This window comes from Nerophis lumbriciformis, linkage group LG02 (assembly GCF_033978685.3).
Source record: "Nerophis lumbriciformis linkage group LG02, RoL_Nlum_v2.1, whole genome shotgun sequence".
Taxonomy (NCBI): domain Eukaryota; kingdom Metazoa; phylum Chordata; class Actinopteri; order Syngnathiformes; family Syngnathidae; genus Nerophis; species Nerophis lumbriciformis.
This window is the reverse complement of record NC_084549.2, coordinates 26,063,706-26,088,055: the sequence shown is the minus strand read 5'-3', so window position 1 is coordinate 26,088,055 and position 24,350 is coordinate 26,063,706. Positions and strand designations below refer to the sequence as shown.

The 24,350-nt window shown below is 38.2% G+C and overlaps 1 protein-coding gene across 6 annotated transcripts in view; it reads right to left on the bottom strand.

Moving 5' to 3' along the window:
* Positions 1–24,350, bottom strand: part of pde10a (phosphodiesterase 10A) — a 191,441-nt gene that overhangs the window by 77,078 nt on the left and 90,013 nt on the right. The gene's annotated exons all lie outside the window — the stretch shown is intronic.

Here is a 24,350-nt window from a genome sequence, read left to right as displayed (position 1 = left end):
CATTTAGGTGGGCAGAACCCTTCCATTGTGGCTTGGGAACGTTCACATGAGAGCTTTTTTAAGTAAAGTATATAAAGAGTAACATTTTTGGGAGTTAAACGGCAAATATTTATAAAAACACAAGAAAAAGTTGTGGCTATAGTTGTTGACACTTGACACTTGATGATGGACACCTTTTAAAGGGGAACTGCACTTTTTTTTAATTTTGCATATCGTTCACAATCATTATGAAAGACCTGACAATGGATGGATTTTTTTTTAATGCATTCTAAATATGAAATAAACATAAATAAAAGTCAGCCTACAGCAGAGCCAATGGGAGGTCCTCTATTCCACCCATAAAATGCAATTAATAACTATTCAAAAAGCACAAACAATACTCCATTGACATTTTGTGACTTGAATATTAACCAAGTATTAGTGATATTGTTATTATAAACACAGACAAAACTATTTATAGCGGCATGTGTCCCTCTGTTTACATCATCGAGTGGTCTGCTGCTTCCTCGCTTCCTTGCTCCTTGGAAGTTTATTGTAGATCATAAATCATACATCTCACCCTGAAAGTAGATGGCTGAGAATGTAATCCGACAAGTTGGGACACTTAGGCCATGTCCACACGAACACGATACTTAATAAATCTCTGCGTTTAGGCCTCTTGTCCACACGCAGACGCATACTTGTGTCTTTAAAAACGCAGAGTTTTGCAAACTCTGGCCAAAGTGTAGAGTTCCAAAACTCTCCGCTGAGTGTATGCGTGTACACGGCAGAAACGGAGACTTGTGATGACGTCACGGTTGTGCGCTGTCATTTGCAAGCTCAACAACACTGCCTTGCTGCCTTTAAACACACTATAAGAGGACTTAATGTATGTTTGAGCGTAAACATGCTGCTATTTTCACTCAACATTAATAAAAAAGACGCATCAAAATGGGCTTTGCGACACTCCCGCTGGCGCTAATGACCGCCAGCTGTTTTGGATACGATCGCTGTCGAACCTCCACCTGATGGGACAACTTTGACAAGCAAGACTGTTTGCTTTCTGTCATAAGAAAGGTGCAACATTATCTTATCTTTTTAGTCCTTATTTAACGACAAATCCTGAAGTTAACTTACGTGTAGAGCTGTCCGATAATATCGGCAGGCCGATATTATCGGCCGATAAATGCTTTAATATCAGAAATTATCGGTATCGTTTTTTTTATTATCGGTATCGTTTTTTTTTTTTTATTTTTTTATTAAATCAACATAAAAAACACAATATACACTTATAATTAGTGCACCAACACAAAAAACCTCCCTCCCCCATTTACACTCATTCACACTCATTCTCACAAAAGGGTTGTTTCTTTCTATTATTAATATTCTGGTTCCTACATTATATATCAATATATATCAATACAGTCTGCAAGGGATACAGTCCGTAAGCACACATGATTGTGCGTGCTGCTGGTCCACTAATAGTACTAACCATTAACAGTTAATTTGACTCATTTTCATTCATTACTAGTTTCTATGTAACTGTTTTTATATTTTTTTACTTTCTTTTTTATTCAAGAAAATGTTTTTAATTTATTTATCTTATTTTATTATCTTCACCATACCTGGTTGTCCAAATTAGGCATAATAATGTGTTAATTCCACGACTGTATATATCGGTATCGGTTGATATTGGTAATTAAGAGTTGGACAATATCGGAATATCGGATATCGGCAAAAAAGCCATTATCGGACATCCCTACTTACGTGTCTTGCTTTCATTTTTGTAGATGGAGCACGGGACCGTGCTTGCGCGTAAAAAGCGACCAAGCAACTAAAAAAACCTGATGTAGCATCCTCCTTGTAGTGTGTACTGATGTTAAAGACAATATGCCCTTCATTACACATGTACCATATCACTATATCGATGATTAAATAATGCCTTATATAATTCCACAAGAGTTTTGCTGCGGCACACTAACGTCCGTGTGCTTTATATAGGCACTTAAACATTGCAAAAGGGTTTCCTTGGCTCGTTAGTGCATGCTGATTATAGAAATAATGTAGACTTCACTGCACATGTAATACATCACCATGTTGCTAAACATGTTATAATTCTATGAGTGTTGGGTTTCAGCAGCACAGACGTGCATTCACTCTTCAATAATGTTCCCAGGGCTCTGTGTACATGCAGGCTGGTTTTAAAGATAATGTACATGTCATTGTACATCTAGTATATCAAAATAAAGATAATAATGCCACCAAGTCAGATATTGCTGCTTTTTCAGGCTTCTGATTGGACAAAATGTGCATGACAGCAGGTGTATATTTGTGTGGAGACATAGACCGTTTTCAAACTACACTTGTGTGGACGGAATTCGTTTTAACCCCAAATATGTGTTTTTGAAATGCTCCATGTTCGTGTGGACATGGCCTTTGTCAGCCATTGAGGACCTGGAACTGGCGAGAACGACACGAAAGATGTTTGGTTCCACACCCCTTTTCTTCGTGAGGACTATGAGATATTCTTCATCTAAATGGGAATATATGCACATCCCAGCAGTCGGCATCCTAATCACAGCAGACCTTATACAGTAAGTGATGTTTTATTTTGGTTGTTGGCTCTCCCAGTGGGCAGTGAGTAATAATCAGTGATGAAGAAAAAATGATGTGATGCCTTTTGGAAATTAATGCGCAGCGTATGATTAAAATGATCAAAACACGTAAATATGAAATGTTATTATATATGTGCCCGTTACTACATTACATACAGTATATACTTACATCATGTATATAAAACTCTAATGGAGGTGTTTGTGTGATCATAGTTTATTTACGTTTTTGATTCACTTGTTGTTTAAGTTCGATTTCAGCACCCCTGTTTTGTGCTTCTTGGTTGTTATGGGTCCCGATTATTTTCACCTGCCTCTGATTAGTGTTAGGGACGCTCACCTGTTCCCGGGCACTAATCAGAGAGCTATTTAGTCCATCCTCTGGCCTCACTCGGCTTGGTGTTTTTGCTTGCTTCTATGCAACAAGTTACGACTACCTTTTCTGTTTTCTATTCCTGAGCTAAGCTTCGCCCGGTTCATGTGCTTAGCTTTTCTTGCTAGCTACTCCGTTAGCTTTTTTGTTTTGTTTATTTTGTATTTTGCACGTTTATGAAGAATAAATCATTCTTCTTACCTGCAAGCTGCTTCCTTACGTTCGTCCGCATTTTGGAAAGACGACCCCCGGCATCGTCATGCCTCGACCACGTAACAGTTTGGGATGTTTTTTAAGGGCTATATACGCAGAATTGAACGGCTCCCATAGTACAATTGTAAGCGGACTTGTGATCGCATTTATTTAATATTTACAATGCATTAAAAAAAAAATTCCATCCACTGTCATGTCTCTCATAATTATAGTGAATGATAGGCAAAATTCCCCAAAAAGTGCAGTTCCCCTTTAAAATAGAGGATGTGTGAATGCATAAATAGTTAATCATTATCGTAAATATACTGTAGATCAGATTTGAAATGCAGTTGAATGTGGATAAAAACTATAAAGTAAACTTGTTTCAATAATAGTGTTGAGGTCATGGCCTAAGGAGCAGGTCAAGTGACTCCAGTCAAAATATATCAAGTGTTATTGTCATAAGTCCAGCTGATGTTTATTGGGCAGCATGTTCCTCCTCTACTACCAAGTCATAAAAAATGATAGAAAAGGGCAAAAGACCACTTCTATTGAAGCTAACGCTGCCTGGCACATAGTCAAGGGCAAGCTGCCAGGGTACTACTTTTCACTTTTCATGACAAGAGTCTGAGGCAGGAAGGGAGAGGACGGGTGAGGGGGGTGGGATGCAGGCTGCGTGCGTCAGCAGCTCCGCCTGGGACTCCCTTGCCAGAAGGTGGGAAGAGCATGTGGTTCTTATCTTATCTGCTGTGTAAGAGCACAGCGGCCGACACTGAGATTAAGTGAGCACCAACAGTGACCGTGAACACTCTTTCATTCGTCTCTCTCCCGCTTTTCACCTCATTTATTCATCAAGCCAAAGAAGAGAGCATGTGTATATGTGTGGCCAAATATAGGTGAGCACACACACACACACACACACACACACACACACACACACACACACACACACTTCCTGTACTCCTTTACGGCTGAGTGTGTGCTGACCACTGCTGCTGAATAAACACAAGTCATTTCAAAGGTGTCCCAATAAAATGATCAGACTTAAGGTTGGATGTGGGATCTGAGCCGAGGATGTCGTTGTGACTTGTGCAGCCCTTTGAGACACTCGTGATTTAGGGCTATATAAGTCAACTTTGATTGATTGATGACTCCAGGTCAAGACAGCAAATTATTATGTAGTCTGTGATAAATGTATTTACACTAGACGCAAATATTTATCCATCCATTTTTTACCGCTTGCCCCTTTCAGGGTCACGGGGGGCTGGAGCCTAACCCAGCTGCACTCGGGCGGAAGGCAGTCGCTACCTCATCGCATGGCCAACACAGACAGACAGACAACCATTCACACTCACACACTCGGGCCTCTTTAGTGTTGCCAATTAGCATGTTATTGCTAAATATGCAGGTGCTGAAAAATTATTCAATGCCTCAAAAGAAAGGCTTAAAAGAGATAATATAGATTTTAAATGATATCATAAAAATACTCCAATTAAGTTTAAGTACCCATGATTGTCACAGACACACTAGGTGTGGCGAAATTATTCTCTGCATTTGACCCATCACCCTTGATCACTTCCTGGGAGGTGAGGGGAGCAGTGGGCAGCAGCGGTGGCCGTTTTTGGTGATTTAACCCCCAATTCCAACCCTTGATGCTAAATGTCAAGCACGGAGGTAATGGGTCCCATTTTTATAGTCTTTGGTATGACTCGGCTGGGGTTTGAACTCACAACCTACAATTAGTAAAACGAACTCAATCAAGCATTACAAAGAACACATTTATATGGAAATATAAAATAGTATTTAAATATTACAATATTAAATTAAATGAATACATGTATATTTACTTATATACTTACTTAGACTTAGACTGAAACTTCCTGTATTGTCATTCAAATTTGAACTTTACAGTACAGATAAGAACGAACTTAGCTCGTTGTAGTGCAGGATAAAAGAGCAATAAGGTGCAGATATAAATACATTTAATGTACAGATAAATATATTGCACTTTTGCATATGCATCCACTTTTACGGATGCATGTTATATTGTCTTTATAGTCCAGCGAGTTAATCCGTTTTTGGGGGGAATTGAGGTTCTGGATTTTCACAGGACAGCAACTTAGACCTGGGCCGATCAATTAATCTAACAACAGAATTGATACATTGCAATGTTTGTGTGTTTTTGTTTTCTTTGTTTCTTGCTTTCAAACAGGGTGCAAGAGTGTTAACTCTGCACATCGCTCTCAGCACCTGAGTGTGTTTATTCAAGTGTTGACTTAAATGAGCAGAGTCAACCCTCATGTCAGTCATCCACAATCTTTGTCTCCGTGGTCGGAGGCAGGGTCGCTAGCTTACACACACAAACAGAAAGTATTGCTTGTCGATACTTGCTAGTGATATGCACTGCAAAGTAACTAAAATTAGGAGGAAAAATATGATTGCAAAGCCAAATGTTCATGTGTGGGAATATTTCTGCTTCAAACGGAATGAGAAAGATGAGCTCATCAACACGGATGTACAAGCAAGTATGCCGAATTTGTTGCAAAGTGATGGCAACAAAAAAAAGATAACAAAACAAACTACCCAGCAAAAACACTAGATTTTCCAAATGAAGAATAAAATGCATTTCAAGATGTACAATATTTATTGAAGTGACATTTTTGCTAAAGAGATTGGGAGTCTATTTTGTTTTTATTGTTTTTTTACTTATTTAAGATACAAGCTATTGACTTACCAATTAGAATGGTCCAAAAGATTGATGAGAAATAAAAGGATTAATTGCATTATTATTATTATTATTAATATTTTAATTTTCCTGAGGGAACTCTCCTGAAGGAATCAATAAAGTACTATCTATCTATTATATATTATGATTGCATTGGTACTTGACTTAGAATCAAAATAATGCTGACAATAACAACGTTTGTGGGACAATATATCGTGCAGTGAAATTTATTATCGGCTCAGGCCTATTATTATTATCTAATAAAAGCATGTATCTTTGTACCCATGAAATATATAAAAAAAACATTGGTTATTTTATTAAAACCATCAACTCAAATTTGATGGGATTTTCACAGGACAGAAAACGCCAAAATAAATGATTTAATGTATGAATTTATTATTAGTTTAGTCTTTATTTGAAGGGACAATGCACAGAAACATTAAGCTCAAAGACAGATATGTTCTGTACCAGATTATAGCTAAATAGTTAATTTCCATCTGCAGTCCCTGGCTACCTAAATTGAAGGGATACAAAAACCATGCAGTGAAATTATGACAATAAAATCATACACAAGTATTAAGAAAAAAGTCATAAAATGCCCTTTCATGGACACATACTTAATATACAATACAACCACACCTCATTTACATCATCACACAAAGACAATACATGCTCTTGTTCACATCTGTCATCATTTGTAAAAACAACCTTGATTTTAACAGACACACCTCACAATTTACAACAAAAATGCTCTCATGGATAAATATAATACACATTAAGTTGACATGTCAAACAAGGTTCCCACCTTAGTGACCGTGTGAGCAGCTTTGATTGCTCCAAAGCCACTTTTTAACTTCAATTGTGAATGAAGAGTAATCTGTTAGACTTTTCAAGTTTGTTGTGAGGTCATTCCATTCCTTTATGGTTTTATATGAAAAGGCTGATTGTGCAAAATATGTTTTACATCTGGGTTATCAATACGGACACATTGAGTCCGACTGGATAGATATGACATAATCCAGGCCAGAGTATCTGTCGACAGTTTAAAAGTTGTTAATTTTGTAAGTAACGTGGGGTGACTGACTGTATTGAATGCCTTGCGGAGGTCTAAGAATATTGCTCCAACTACACCTCCATTGTCAAGGTTTTGTTTGATTGTTTCTAGTCGAAGGCAACATGCAGTTTCGGTCGAGTGATTTGCCCGAAACCCGAACTGCATGGGATGTAGGAGGTCTTCATAGTCCAAATGTTCTGTGAATTGCTCAACGATCACTTTTTCTATTGCTTTGGATATAACAGGGAGAAGGCTAATATCCATCCATCCATCCATTTCCTACTGCTTGTCCATTTCGGGGTCGCGGGGGGTGCTGGAGCCTACCTCAGCTGCATTCAGGCGGAAGGCGGGGTACACCCTGGCCCTGCGATGAGGTGAATTTAATATATATTTTTAAAATTATGTACTTATTCATAACTCAAATATAACCACTTTAAGAAGAATTACACTTTTTTGGGGAGGATTTTGCCTATCATTCACAATCTTTATATGGGATAAGCACACATATTTTGCTTTAAAAAACATCCAATCACCTCCATCAACGTTTTATATACATACTGTAAGTATATATGTAATGTAGTAACAGACACGTTCATAATAACATGTAATATTTACGTGTTTTGATCATTTTAAACATACGGCATCGCATTAGTTTTTATGAGTGACAACACACATAGTCTGCTCTCACTGGGATGCTGACTGATGAGATATGTATATCATATATCATATCATTTTGTATTTATTATATTTTATACATAAAAATGCATACAATTGCAAAAATAACAAGTGAGGGAATACATGTTACTTTTCGACTGTCAATCAACATATTCTTGTCTCAAAGTGCCACACATTAGAACAATATGCAATCATTTACTTTTGGATTTATGCAGACAGACTCAGAGCTTTTGTCTAAACTTTAGAAATAAACAATAAAAACTATACAGAGTTTATAATGCAATGTAATCATAATATTATTATTAGTGCAAATATTAATTTAAAAGGATATCAACTTTTATTTCTCATTACTGTAGAATTGTTTACCACTGTACTGTAATTGGAAGGTAAATAACTTTGCTACACTAAATGAACAAACACATTAAATGGATGTTGATGGGCGTGTATTTCCCATCCAATTCAAAGCTGAAATATTAGACGATTGGCTTAGTAATCATATTTTTTACATCCTAATTTTTGTTACGCTGCGGCACTTCTCATTGATGAATTGCGAGTAAGGAGGCTGTCTGTACTTCCTGTGTGTGCAAGCTGGCGCCCCGCCCACCGAAACAAAGATTGTAAATGACGGAAAAGAGGGCTCACGGCGTTCAGTTCTACTGTTAAATAAACGTGCTCAGGTGCTGAGCGCGATGCAAAGCGCAAAATCTCTTTCTTCTAGTTTGAAGCTAGAGAAGAACAAACGGTAGGCTCAACAATCCTGGGTCGGAGAAAAAAAAACAAGACCTCAGCCTCTTGCGGTTGTTTATTGCACTACTTAAAACCTCGATGTCGATTAATCGTGCAGCCCTAATTTGGGCTGATTATTTTTGATTATTGTCATGGTTCCAATTTGAATTCTGTGGAAAAGTTTTTCCCTTCTTTGGTTATATACCAGACCTGGGCAAAATACGGCCCGCGGGTCACATGCGTAGGGGTGGGTATCGAGTATCGAGTATCGATTGGAACCGGGACTAACTTTCCGATTCTCCCGGAATCGTTCAAAAGTTTAAATTTCGATTCCTAGTTTCGATACCCAGTCCGCCGACCGGAAAAAAAGAATAAGTCCGCCGACCGGAAGAAGAAGCCGCTGAACACCAACGAAGAAGCGCCCACCGCCGGAAGTGTTAGCATAGCCGAGCCTATGTAGTCGAGCGAGTCAGTCAAGCATGGATAGCGGGCGTCGGCGGTCGAAAGTGTGGCTTTATTTTACTAAAAAAAATGAAATATCGGCGAAATGTAACACGTGCGACAGGATTGTTTCATGCTTAGGAGGGTGCACGTCGAACATGATGAAGCACCTCCGAGTTCATGGAGTACAAATAAATGCGTGTCTCGTCTTCGACGCGCTGCGCCGACCGTCTTCCTCTGCCTCTTCCTCTGGCTCCGGCGCCGACGCCCAGCCTGGCACCTCGGTGACTGCACTGCAGTCCGAATCCGGTAAGTAAAACAATATATATGCAATAAATAATGTGTTTTGCGTCAACGTTGAGGCAGCTAACAAATTAGCCAGTGTATTTTTTCATAGACAATTTACAACCTGCTAGCCAGGCTCCGCGATGTGCTCAGCGTACTCCGTTCACCGTAGCGGCAATGGGGAAGATGTCGGTGCCACAGACGGAAGAGTGCCACAGAAAGGTCACTGCACACATAGTCAAAAGACTGCATCTCTTTTCAGAGGTGGAATCTCCAACATTTAGGTTAGTTAAGCAATAACGTTAGAGCTAAGCTAATTGATACTGGGCTAAACAGTAACAGCAACATTACATGTTTGTTTATGTTTGCAGGGATATGGTGAAAACTCTCAACCCAAAATACATACCACCTTCCAGGGACTTCCTGTCAAACACATTGATCCCGGCATGGTACAAGAAGAATCGAAATCGAGAATCGTCAGGAATCGGAATCGAAACAAAGAATCGGAATCGGAATCGTTCGAATTCAAACGATACCCAACCCTACACATGCGGCTCATTAAGATTTTCAATCCGGCCCGCCGGACGTTCTACTTTTTTTTTTAGACCTTTAACATCAAAACTGTAGCCACCATTATGATGTGGAGTGCTGTTTTTAAATTACCGTCAGTCTTGAACTATATTAAGTATTTCAATGGGTGAAATCTGCGCTTTTGGGTGTTATACGAGTTATTGCGGTAATCTATGTCACAGCAGCTCAGGCGAGGAACAAACCAGAGTGGGCGGGGTTTGTTTTCAGAGCAGCCAGCCCAAAACCCATGTGTCAGAAACAGATGCGGAAGCAGATTTTTATATAAAAGTTATGCATAAAAGTGATAGTATATATCATATTTTTGGTGTTTATTACACATTGCATTCATATTTTGCTGTTTGTTACATTTATGTTGTGTTTTGCTTGATTGTAAAAGATGTCTATCGAGGAGCTGGTCTGAGAAGCAAAAAAGGAGCGACGTTCATATGTTGTTAATATTCAGTGTTTTATTGTTCATAGTTAATATTGTAAATCCCACTTTCTTTATGTTCATGTACAAAACTATGCAATTCCATTCTGGTTGTTTTAGATGGTCTGTCATAACATTTTTAGAACTCTATCGGACTTTGTGACTTTTGGTATTAGTGTTCCTCAAAAAAGGGACCCAAACACAGCCGATTTTAACAGCTCAATGTGTACATATCATTTATACACACATACCCATTGGCCCCCCCAGACACATTTGTTTCTCTCAATGTGGCCCCCGAGACCAAATATTTGCCTAGCTCTGTTATATACTGTAGATATCGGCATGAAATGTTGGTTTCTTGCAGTGTATTGATTATTGCTGTATCGATTCCCACTGCCATTCCAGAGATGACATGACGGAGGGAGAGACCTGTGTACAAACATGCAAACACACTGCACAGAGAACGAGAGGACGATCTCCATGGAAATGCAATTTGCATTATTTCCACTTCTTTGGCCCAGGTCGTTAGACGTAAAGGATGGGAGCTATAAATGGCAAACTGAGACGTAGATAAGACATATCACTTGGTGTGTGGTGACACACACTGCAGGTCTAAACATTGCAAGTTATTAACTGGAACTACACTGATATCCATTTTCAATGCCTCTTATTGTGTCTAGTGACACAGGGAGTCCATCCCAGCAGACTTTGGGTGAAAGGCAGACGACACACCAGACGTGTTGCCATTTAATTATTTTGATGAGAATTCAGAGGATGGTGCCAAATCCTAATGCTTGGAGTCAGCATCTTGGTTTGGTGCAAGTGCACCACAACCTCCCGTCCCCAACCTCGACCATGCCCTAGAGTCCCATCAACGATATGGGGTCGTGTTCGTCACTGCACATCTGGACTGATGCTAAAACGATGGGAAGCTGCTAATGAGAACCACAGCACTCAGATCCTGTGTCGGGTCGTTCCTTGAGCGCCGATATGAGAAGAAGTTGGAAGGGAATCTCCGCGCTCATGGCCTTTTCCCATCCCCTCAGAAACCAACCCTCCCTGACAAGCTGACAGAGGGGTCAATAGATAGAGGATGCCTTGAGGAGAATGTCATCTGTTTTGCCACTAATATCACGCACTGTGCCCTGGCGCTGATCCAGTCCTGAACAGATTTTTGACATGAAAGGACCCAAGCCAGTTTATTTTGTTCGGCTTGAACTTTATGTGAAGTTTAAAGCAACAGTAAAAGCAAAACTGTGAAAAGGAAGCCACTGCAGTGATGCATATTAAACAGATGGGATGGGAGTCGAACAACAACTCACGATTCGATTCAGATTCTTGGGGTGACGATTTCATTCAGAATTCGATTGAAAACAGGTCACAGGATACAAAACATCATCTTTGCTACTGACACGTGACGTATAAATAAAACAAATAAGCGCGGAGATGGCCTAAAAAATACATTTTTTAAATAAATAAAAAATTAATAGATTTTTTAAAACGGGCAACACGGTGAACATATTTTACAGTGAAATTTTGTAAATGTAAAGTTTTTACTGTAAAATCGACAGTCTACTTAAAACAATTTATATAATTAATCATGAAATCCAGAGGCAAATTCATACATTATTCGCTGTTACAAGCGGCCCTCTGATGGCAGCCATAACTGCAATGTGGCCCTCAATAAAAACGAGTTTGACATCGTAGCGCTAAATGGATTGCACTCACTATTTTGCTCACTTAAAAAATGTAATCCTCTGCGCACACGTTTAGTAGATCAGCTTTGTGGGTGCTATCAAGTTTGCACGTCTTAGTACACACAAAACCTTGAGATCAGACCCTTCGTGTTTTGAATGAAAATGATTTAGAAATAAAAATAAGTTACAGTGGAACCTTCAAAGTCGAACAAAATCTGTTCTGTTTAAGGATTTCATCATCTAAAGTCCGTAATATCATCAAAAGGTTCAGAGAATCTGGAGAAATCACTGCACGTAAGCAATGATATTACAGACCTTCAATCCCTCAGGCGGTACTGCATCAAAAAGCGACATCAGTGTGTAAAGGATATCACCACATGGGCTCAGGAACACTTCAGAAAACCATTGTCAGTAACTACAGTTCGTCGCTACATCTGTAAGTGCAAGTTAAAACTCTACTATGCAAAGCAAAATCCATTTATCAACAACACCCAGAAACGCTGCCAGCTTCGCTGGGCCCGAGCTTATCTAAGATGGACTGATGCAAAGTGGAAAAGTGTTCTGTGGTCTGACGAGTCCACATTTCAAATTGTTTTTGGAAACTGTGGACGTCGTGTCCTCCGAAACAAAGAGGAAAAGAACCATCCGGACTGTTCGAGGCGCAAAGTTCAAAAGCCAGCATTTGTGATGGTATGGGGGTGTATTAGTGCCCAAGACATGGGTAACTTACACATCTGTGAAGGCACCATTAATGCTGAAAGGTACATACAGGTTTTGGAGCAACATATGTTGCCATCCCAAATATATGAAGGCAATGTTTTCAGTAGGACTTTAACATTGTCACACAAGCATGCTGAGAAGTTATAATCAAGTAAAATAAAGTTGAACTACTGAGGGTTGTTAGTCACCTGACAGAGAAGTAATGGGGAAGCAATAATCAGGGTGTTACAGTAATGTGGTATTTTATAAGTATTGCTGGAACCCTTTCCTACGTCTCTATAATTATCATCACACTTTTTCCTTATTGCTTGTCCTTTTTAACACTTGTACACTTTTGCGGTGGCATCAAGAAGACACAACAAAACAAATAAGAACAAACGAAACACACTAGTGGAGTTGATCCTTTAGATCAGGGGTGTCCTAAGTGTGGCCCGCAGCTTGAGTTTTGTTGGCCCGCATGTAATTGTCAAAGTAAAACAAAATGAATAAACATTCGTAAAAATGTAAGAAAAAAATTGGGAAAATGTGTAATGTAAGGTAATGCAATGTAAAGCTGACGACCTTTGTTAGCTTTTTATTTATTTTTATTTTTTTACAAAATAAAAAAATAAATATCAAAATGGCCTTCTTATAGTACGAGCTGACATTTGTGAGCCGAAAGAATCACTTTGCAGTCAAATGACATGACACAGCAGCTGTATCGGTGATATGTTTTTTTTTTCTTAAAAGGGTTCACACAGGTATTGCTTGTATTGAGTTCTTCCCGAAAGCGAAAACCAGTGGTGGTCAACCAAGTCAAGATGGCTGTTGTGCAAAAAAAGCAGCGTGCAAACTATCTGAGTACACGAGAAGCCTAGATCTTCCTGCAAAAAGCAAATACAAGCAAAAAATCAAACTATGCAATGAAATCTATTCTTACTTGATCAAAAAAGATTTGTCAAGTGATATCAAGGATTATACGTCGCGTTGCCAGACACGTCAAACTATCTGGTGGTCCAGATGCCATGCTCCACGACAAAACAAATGGAAACTTGGAAATGCTTGGAGGTCTAAAACTTTTTTGTGTCTGACTGGGTCAAGAAAATTGCTATCAAAACTGTCCCGGATAAATATGCATCATTTTTGCTCGGTTAAGGTTGCATTTCATGATTTAACTACGCATCTACCGCCATGTTTGTTGTTGTTTTACGTGCTGTTTAGGAGTACGTGTGTTTTTCCCTGTCTTTACAAAAATATAACTATAAATGTCAATGTTGTGTATATGTTGAAAGCTTCATTTAGATTGCTGCCTTTGATAAAAGAGCCTTTGATAAAAGCTTTGCTCACATTTGCTTTCTTTTATTTAGCCACGCCGAGTAGGTGCTTTTCGAAACACTCATTGCTTGAATGTGTTTTAAGAACAACAAATAATATCAAGATAATACTGAAATGTGAAACACTTACGTTAAAAGTATATCGAACAAACCTTTAACCAAGTAGTGTTGTCCCGATACCAATATTTTGGTACCGGTACCGGTACCAAAATTATTTAAATACTTTTCGGTACTTTTTGATACTTTTCTAAATAAAGGGGACCACAAAAAATTTCATTATTGGCTTTATTTTAACAAAAAATCTTAGGGTACCGGTACTTTAAACATATGTTTCTTATTGCAAGTTTGTCCTTAAATAAAATAGTGAACATACAGACAAATTGTCTTTTATTAGTAAGTACTTTTATTAGTAAGTAAACAAACAAAAGCTCCTAATTTAGTCTGCTGACATATGCAGTAACATATTGTGTCATTTTCCATTGTATTATTTTGTCAAAATTATGAGGGACAAGTGGTAGAAAATCCATCCATCCATTTTCTACCGCTTGTCCCTGATTATTAATCTACTTGTTCATTTACTCTTAATATCTGCTTACTTTCTCTTTTAACATGTTCTATCTACACTTCTGTTAAAATGTAATAATCATTTATTCTTCTGTTGTTTGGATACTTTACATTAGTTTTGGATGATACCACACATTTATGTATCAATCCGATACCGAGTCGTTACAGGATCATACATTGGTCATATTCAAAGTCCTCATGTGTCCAGGGACATATTTCCTAAGTTATAATCATAATATAAATTTTAAAAAAAACGAAAGAAGATGTTGTGATGTCAAAAAATATTGACGTAATCATAGTAGTATCGACGAGATACGTTCTGTACTTGGTATCATTACAATGGATGTTAGGTGTAGATCCACCAATGGCGTTTGTTTACATTGTGTCGCCGGTGAGCTAGGGTGTGTGTGAAGCATGTTTAGCTATTCCTCGTCCTGCAGGGATGATACTTGTAAGAAACTTACTTTATTTGTCGCCATGGAGGCGAGAATTAGTGATTTAGAAGTAGCTAAAACACTGCCGACTGCGAATGGACGTTCGCCGCCAGCTAGCTAGCCATGTCTTAGGCACCTCTTTCGGTGGGCGTTTCAGTGTTATAACGTCACTTTTATCGTTAGTTTTTAAGCCAAAATACGTCCGTTCTCCCTTTTCTGTCTACACACATTGTCTGTTTGTAAGTACACAACTTGTTGACGACAGGGGCGCGGGTGTGGTTGACCGGTACATTTCAGAGGTGGTATAGTACAGAATATGATTCATTAGTATCGCAGTACTATACTAATACCGGTATACCATACAACCCCCAAGTGATCACTGCAAACTCATGCATTCTTCGACTCTGCTCCCTTGGACTGGAGTGCGTGCTCCTTTTCTTGTTGTTGTTCCGTAAAATCTTGCACTCCTTCGCCTTTTTTGATTACCTCTTGAGGAACTCTGAAGTAATGTTAATCCTTTTCGCAATTTGAACGCTTCGTACAGCCGAAAGAAACATAATCATTGGGTATTTTCCTTCGAGAAATATTTTAATGGCGCCTCGTACCAATTAAGAACAGACGCTGGCTTGAGCACCATGCATATTTAATAAGCAGGACATGACGTCATATGCAACCCAACAATTGAAGGACACAGTATCACTACTTGAGCGAAGGGGAGACGTTCCCTCCAGGGACGATATATTGTCGGGGGTAACACACTCTACTTTACCAGGCAGTGGGTCCCTACAGTAACGCTCTTTGGTCGGAATGACGAGGCCGTCGATTTGTTACAACTCTTTATGTTTTCCACAAATCCAACCTGACATCCACCATGCTATTAACACTCCGGAACATGCTAGCGCTCTCTCTCCTAACTTGCCCACTCACTTACACACGTCACTCACCCCACATACCGCCATTCTTAAAGGGGAACATTATCACAATTTCAGAATGGTTAAAACCATTAAAAATCAGTTTCCAGTGGCTTATTATATTTTTCGAAGGTTTTTTCAAAATTTTACCCATCACGCAATATCCCTAAAAAAAACTTCAAAGTGCCTGATTTTAACCACCCGTCCATTTTCCTGTGACGTCACATAGTGAAGCGAACACAAACAAACATGGCGGAAAGAACAGCAAGCTATAGCGACATTAGCTCGGATTCAGACTCGGATTTCAGCGGCTTAAGCGATTCAACAGATTACGAATGTATTGAAACGGATGGTTGTAGTGTGGAGGCAGGTAGCGAAAACGAAATTGAAGAAGAAACTGAAGCTATTGAGCCATATCGGTTTGAACCGTATGCAAGCGAAACCGACGAAAACGACACGACATCCAGCGACACGGGAGAAAGCGAGGACGAATTAGGCGATCGCCTTCTAACCAACAATTGGTATGTGTTTGTTTGGCATTAAAGGAAACTAACAACTATGAACTAGGTTTACAGCATATGAAATACATTTGGCAACAACATGCACTTTGAGAGTGCAGACAGCCCAATTTTCATCAATTAATATATTATGTAGACATACCCTCATCCGCTCTCTTTTTCTGAAAGCTGATCTGTCCAGTTTTGGAGTTGATGTCAGCAGGCCAGGGAAGCGAGGGTCGATATTCTTCTCTTGATCATCTTCAGTGGCATAAGGGACGGTGTGAGCCAAGACAACCAGGGGGTTTAACTCACTCGTCTGCGGGAACATTTGTCACATTGTGACGTCATCGCTCCGAGAGCGAATATTAGAAAGGCGTTTAATTCGCCAAAATTAATCCATTTAGAGTTCGGAAATCGGTTAAATAAATATATGGTCTTTTTTCTGCAACATCAAGGTATATATTGACGCTTACATAGGTCTGGTGATAATGTTCCCCTTTAAAGGAGAACACACAGCTTATGGCCATCACGAAGCTAGAGATGAAATGCTAGAGGCATTAAGTGCCACTTTATTAAATGACATTGAAACCAACTTGCAAAATTCTAAGTTTGTTGGCATTATTTGCCATGAAGGTGTAGGTTTTTAAACGACTGATGATCTACATACAGGTGAGAATAATCAATTACATTTGTCATATGCATGTATGCCCTGGCACACTATTATCATCATTTCATGACCGAAGCAAAAAACGTTTTACACTTTTATACAGAAATAAATACCACCAGCGGTAAAGTTTAGATCCATGAAGGAAAGAAGAAAATGAATGAATGTATATAACTGAAGAAATTTACATACACATAAACATTTGTTTTCTTTTGTATTATTTTTTTAATGAATTAAGTAACGTTTATGACAACCTTTATTCACAATATAGAATGTGAGTTATAACAGGATAATGCATACATTTATCTATTGTTTTCAAAACGTTTACAAAAAAGTGGGATCCCAAAAATTTACTGTGGGACCCCATTTTTATGACTTAATGGGGTTCCTGCGACCACATTTTGAAATTTCCTAGCGCCAACACTGTCCATCATTACTAAATACGATAAAATGCAAAATAAGATATGATTACTACATATTGTTGCATTAGAAGTTTATATAATACTGACAGAAATTATAAAATAGAAGGAATAAATAGTAAATGACGAGTCCTGCCTTGGATTCTTTCAACATTTCATATTTCTCTCCAGCTTTCATTTTCATTCCTAAAGCATACCAAGCAAAGTGTATGTTTACATATTCAGTAAGTGTGTCAAGAAAAGGGAGAAGGCATGCGGTCAGGACGGAAATGTCCAGCGTGAGCACTTCCTGCTCCAGATTCAGCTTTCTTCATCCAGTTGAGCAAATTGTCGGAAAAAAAACGATTGGGTTTAAGAAAAAAAAATGCCTAAGAGATCAAGATAGTGTTGACCCTAAATGACCACAGCAGTCCAACAGCGCAGCAAGACGCACACAACGTGCGACTACAAACAGCTGGAAGTGACTCCTCGTTAGGCTTGTTAGAGGTGCACGCAGGCACATCAACATGTGACAAACCATTCTGCATTAAGTGAACCCTCTTGCATCCAGACCCATTTCAGCGGGGATAAACAACGGTAAACATGTCAGCTGCTGCAAAACAAACCAGAGAAAATACATCCCATTTCTGCATGCTAGTGTGTCACATGGACTGCTCAATGCCATCGCTTTGTGTACAGTAACACAATAATATATATACAGTACTGTTTAAGCCTGAGGGCACCACCAGAATTGTTGTTTCAGCAACGCTACACTGACCATATAAGCATTTGGGGCGGTATAGCTCGGTTGGTAGAGTGGCCGTGCCAGCAACTTGAGGGTTCCAGGTTCGATTCCAGCTTCCGCCATCCTAGTCAGTGCTATTGTGTCCTTGGGCAGGACACTTTACCCACCTGCTCTCAGTGCCACCCACACTGGTTTAAATGTAACTTAGATATTGGGTTTGACTATGTAAAGCACTTTGAGTCACTAGAGAAAAGCGCTATATAAATATAATTCACTTCACATTTCTTTGTCTTTTTAGTAGAAGTCAAGCATTTAGTCTCACCTCTGACTTTCCCTTGAGGGAATGAATGGGACCCTATTTAGTAACATTGAAAATATATTTGCAAGTTTAACCAGAAAAGACATTTAAGTCTGTCCCGTGTGTGTAATTGTAAATTGCAAACTTGCCCATGACATGACGCATGTGCAGTTCCTTAATTATGGGGCAGTAAAAAACAAGACAAGCAAACAAATAGTGTGACACATACTAATTAACTGTTCTCTACCGCTTCTTTTTGTGGGGGGTTTCTGCCACAAGGGAGACGGAGTCGCATGTGAGTGCTTTTAGATGTGGCAGCATTGTTGAGAAGAGACACAAGTGTGTTCATGTTTCCAGAATTGTCCAAAGGGTCCAGAAAAGTCGCTAGTTGCTTTTTAGAAAAAGATAATCTCAAGGGGGTCTGAATACTAAGAAAACCAACAAAATATGTCTAAAACTGAACAAAAACACATTCATGTTGTTTGGTAAACAGGAAGTTGATTGGAAATTGATTATACAGACATTTAAAGACTTTTAGCATAGTTTGTAATACAATATAAGTTTTTGCCTCTTCTTGATCCTTTTCAGACACACACCAGGAGCCTGATTTACTAATATCCAAATACCACATGATAAACAGCGTATGCAATCTATAAAATAGTTTGTACTATTAGTGGGCGTGTTGCGTGTGGTCTATTAAGACTGCGTGTGCAATTGTGAAGTGGTGCAGACCTCCATATTTAAATGAGGATTTTGCGAGTACTATATGGGCATCACCATGGAGACACTCATTTACTGCACATTCATGTTATCATGCTCTTATGTTTTCAAACATGCAGGAGATATGTACTACTTTTGATAGGCATTTTAGAAGCAGTCCTGCAGTGCCTCTACATTAATATCACTTTCCGTGCGCTCATTGGTGAGAAGCTGCACTTATGCCGCTCAAAAGGCAAAAAAATGCATACTTAAATAATTTTTTTTCATATAAGAAATATTTCAATAATATATATTCTATGTGAAAGAAAACGAAAGTCATTAACAATACTAAAGGACATCAAAATCAATTGAATTTGTTTTAATCAGCCTCTTAAATCCTCTAGCAGCTATAAAATTATAAAATGATGTTGCTGAATAGACAATATGTCTGATATTTTGTATTTCTGTCAATCCAAAATGTTGACACACACACATAGGATGGAGTCCATCATCTGTCTTTGTAGCGCAAGCACCAATCCTCAAGCCGTTTGTGGAAATCAAACGCAAAATAGTGCTTGCAAAACAATGGTTAGTGTTGATAAATCACATTGCCTTTGCTTAAAAATTATATTTGCATCTTCCTTCCCCAGTACTGTGGGCGTTTTGATGATCAGCATATATTTTGCATATTAATGAAGACAGAGACGCAAAATGGATTGCACGACAAATTTGATAAACTGGCAACACTGCACCCTCCAGCTACATCTTCTTATGCTCTGGCAGACCAGGGCCCTCATGTATCATGCTTGCGTACACACAAAAACCTGCAGTACGCCTTTTTCTTACTGCAAAATTGACATGTATCAAAACTGGCGTTGACGTGGAAATGCGCGCTGCTTCTCGCCAACTCCATAGCTGCCGTACGCACATTTCAACAGGCTGTGGATACTTTAAAATTCAGGCTCCTAAATTCATTTAGGAGATCCTCCTGCCATACTCTCTCTGATTAGTCAAAAGCTTCTAACTTGACTACAGCGCGCAATGTTTGCTACCAACTTTGAAACAGAGTTGGCTCTTTCTATACACAGCTCTGGGTGTGCCAAGCCACACACACGTTTGTGGCGGATTCCAAGTAGATGTAACAAAAAAATGTGCTTGAATTTGTCAGTGCGGACACTTTATTACATCGGAATTTTTACTCGCGTACGATTTGATTGTACATACATATTTAGTAGGAAAGCCACGCAACTGTTGTTACATGAGGGCTCAGTGTGTATGAGGTGTGTTAAGAAGCAAAGTTACAATGCCATTTACTTTAATTAATACATTGTACGACATCAGGGATCTTAAAAAAACATCTGAATCGCGATTATTATTTATTCCATTTCAAAATAGATTCATAATTATAAAAATCGAATAAAAAAAAAAACACTTTTTAAAAACACGTTTAAAGGGCATCTTGGTGCTTACTCTTTGCGTGTATACAATTTACGTCAGCAGCCAAGAGGAGCATGTATAACCTGTAACCTGTTTTGAAAAGGTTTTATTACCATTTTTATACAAAATAATATGTTGCGAGAATCACGTTGAACCGAGAATCGATTATGTAAGGAATCGAATCATGAGTTTTTGTAAGAGTCACAACTCTAAACGACATGCTACTTTCACAAACAGTCACGTTATAATGTGTTTATGAGCGAGGGCGGAAAGGAACATTTTTCAACACATTGGTCATTTATTATTTTGCACAACACAGGAGCGACACAACCAATGTTGTAATAGTAGTAAAGAGCAAACTGCTTGGTCAGCAATATCACCGTTGATGTATGTCAATTGTAGTACAGTACGGAGAGTGCAACACGCTTGCGTTTCAAAGCTTAGTCGTGCTACTGACATTTTAAAGCGCATACAGAGGTAGATAAAGCCGCTGTAAGATGACCACTCATCATACTTCAAATGCACCTTCTGCCATATTGTGGAGTTCATCAAAAGAAACTACATCAGGATGTTGCTTACAACCACAGGTGTTACTGCCAATGTTTTTTTTAACCAGGTGCTAATTAGGGACCACTTTTGCAGACAACACATCCAACGACTATGGAAGACTTGGTCGAGGTGTTAATTGGAACATTTTCAACAATTAAGATAAATGATACAAAGATGCTCTGCCAAGTCTCAAGTGACGTTATGCACAAAGTAACATGAAGCCTCACTGTCTGCTTCATGAAGTCAATATGAGACTAGTCTGTACCAACTTTGGGGTAAAGACAAACAAGCGTGTTGTCAAATTGCACTAAAAAGTTCTTTCAAAATAATGTAACCATTCCTCACCTTCATAGAGCGTACAATTTGAATATAATAACAATACATCTATTATCCACAAAAGTTGCGGTTGATACAGTATGTGTTTGTTGGAAATGTGGCAAAGGGTGGGATTGAGAAATACTATTTGTATACATGGTTATGGAGTAGGATGGATGACAGTTCACTTGAGATCTAATGGCGATTAAAATAATAAATTTCATTTTTCACATTTTTTTCTGATGCACCCTAAAATGTAATAGGCTTTTGTTGTACAAATAAAAATGGAAAAAAAGAAAGTCATTAAAAAAATAATAATAATAAATAAAAAAAAACAGCAGCAGACACCAAAACAAATCAATTGCATTTGTTTTAATCAGCCTACTAATTGAATTCAGCAGCTATGAAATGATATTGCTGAATAGATGATATGGCTTTTATGTTTATTTTTGACAGTCCATATATGTTGACAAGCATACGTAGGAGGCAGCTGCAGCGCGTTCGCTTCCTTTTTCACAGCTATTTCTGCTCAACTGCCAGTGTGCACGTGCTAAACATAGATGCAAAACAGAACCGGCAGAACAGTTTTAGTCTTGATAAATAATATTGTGCTGAATAATTATATTTGCGTTTTTTCCTTCCAGTATATTTTACGTGATATTAGCTTAGTTTTGTATTGATTCCATTGTATTTATGTTTAGTGTGGTTTATTTTAGTTATTCTTTTTACTCATGTTTTTATGCCTTAATTTTATTTTAGGTGTGTTTTAACTTCCTCTTGTTGTCTTTGAATTATGTGCCTTTTATTATGCTGTAGTGTTATATGTTTTTTTTAAAGTGCTCTACAAATAAAGTTGGATTGAATAAATTTGGTATTGTATAAAGCTGTGAAAAAATGAATACGCTTCACGCTTTCGGGTGAAAGTATCATACCTGAAAAATAGGTAGTATGTACACTGTTCAGTTCAGTTCAGTTTCTGTTTATTTTGAACATGCATACAATACAATGTAATTCATCACATATTTCTAGTTGTTTCATTACAGCGCGTCCGAAAAGGAGTAGGAAGAAGCAGAGCTTATTTAATCCTACCCGTTTTTATACCATAGCAATTTTATCCAATTTCCTTGTTCTCTGTAACAGAACAGTGAACAAATAAATAATAAATAAATAATATACCATAGTAAGCAAACAAATATTAAATACATAAATAATCTTTGTCTCAATAAAAAGAAAAAAAAGGGTTCAAGATGTTCATCATAATTCTTGTTCTGTGTACATTGAACACTTGTAGTTTGAACAGTCTCTTTAACTGAATTGTTTGATTTATTTGGTTAATCCATTCCATGATTTAATTCTCTATACAGATATGCTAAAGGGTTTAAGTGTTGCACGTGCATACAAATGCTTTAAATTAGATTTTCCTCTAAGGTTATATTTCTCGTCTTTTGTTGAGAAGAATTGTTGTACATTCTTGGGTAGCAGGTTATAGTTTGCTTTATACATAATTTTAGCTGTTTACAAATGCACCAAATTGTTGAATTTCAATAATTGTGATTTAATAAATAAAGGGTTTGTATGTTCTCTATATCCAATATTATGTATTATTATAACTGATCTTCTTTGTAACACTGTTAGTGAATGAAGCACACATTTGTAGTTGTTTCCCCCCCCTCATTTCTGCAGAATAACTCAGATATGGTAACACTAGCGAGCAGTAGAGAATATGAAGTGATTTTTGGTCTGGAACATGTTTAGCTTTATTTATTATTGACGTGTTTCTTGCTACTTTATGTTGTATACCTGTATGTTGTACTGTAGATGCATTTATTCCCTGGCCTTATTAGCCAATAGAAACATGTTTTGTAGAAATTCTAAAAAAAAATATCATTAAAAAAAAAAAATACAAATTTGACATAGTTGTTCAAATAAAGTGTACACCATTTTCCACAAGTGGAATTTCCAGGCATGAACGCTTCGCCATCACTCACATTCCAAGAACACCACATCTCCGAACAGCCTCATTGTGAGACGACTTGCCATTGAAAGGTCACTTGGACTTGACAAAATATCTGGAGTGGCGGGACAATATATGTACACGCTTATCACAGATACTACTAAACGCAACGTAGCCCTGGGGTGAAGTATATTTTGTACTACGGCTGCACAGTTCAACATCAAACCTAATGGATTTAGGAAGCAGTCCAGGAGAGAAAGTAAAAATTGGTGACTTTTCAGGGATGTTACACAAGCGTGTCTTCATTTCATCACGTTTGGACTACTGCAACTCCCTCTACGTTGGTATGAACCAGGCCTCAATCGCTCGATTGCAGTTAGTCCAAAATGCTGCTGCTCGCCTTTTAACTGGCACTAAAAAACATGAGCACATTACCCCCATTTTAGCATCCCCAGTTCATTTTAGAATTTGTTTGAAAATACTGTTGTTTCTTTTTAAATCTCTTAACGGATTAGCGGCACAATATATGTCAGACCTTTTAAAAATGTACACCCTCACAAGGTCTCTGAGGTCAGCTGATCAGTTTCTTCTTGTCGTCCCAAAAACCCGTTTAAAATTCAGAGGTGATCGTGCATTTTCTGCAGTGGCTCCAAAACTTGGAAAAATATCCCTATTGTTATTCGGACGGCTCCCTCTTTAATTACATATTTTTCCTCTTTGGCTTTTAAACCAGCATGAGAGTTGTGTGATTTTAGTCTATTTTATTTTCTCTGATGTATTATTATTATTTTTTTGTATCATTATTATGTATTATTATGCCTAATTTTGTTGTGATGCCCCGCTGGATGCATTAAACAATGTAACAAGGTTTTCCAAAATAAATCAACTCAAGTTATGGAAAAAAATGCCAACATGGCACTGCCATATTTATTATTGAAGTCACAAAGTGCATTCTTTTTTTTAACATGCCTCAAAACAGCAGCTTGGAATTTGGGACATGCTCTCCCTGAGAGAGCATGAGGAGGTTGAGGTGGGCGGGGTTGAAGTGGGGTAGGGGGTGGCGGGGGGTGTATATTGTAGCGTCCCGGAA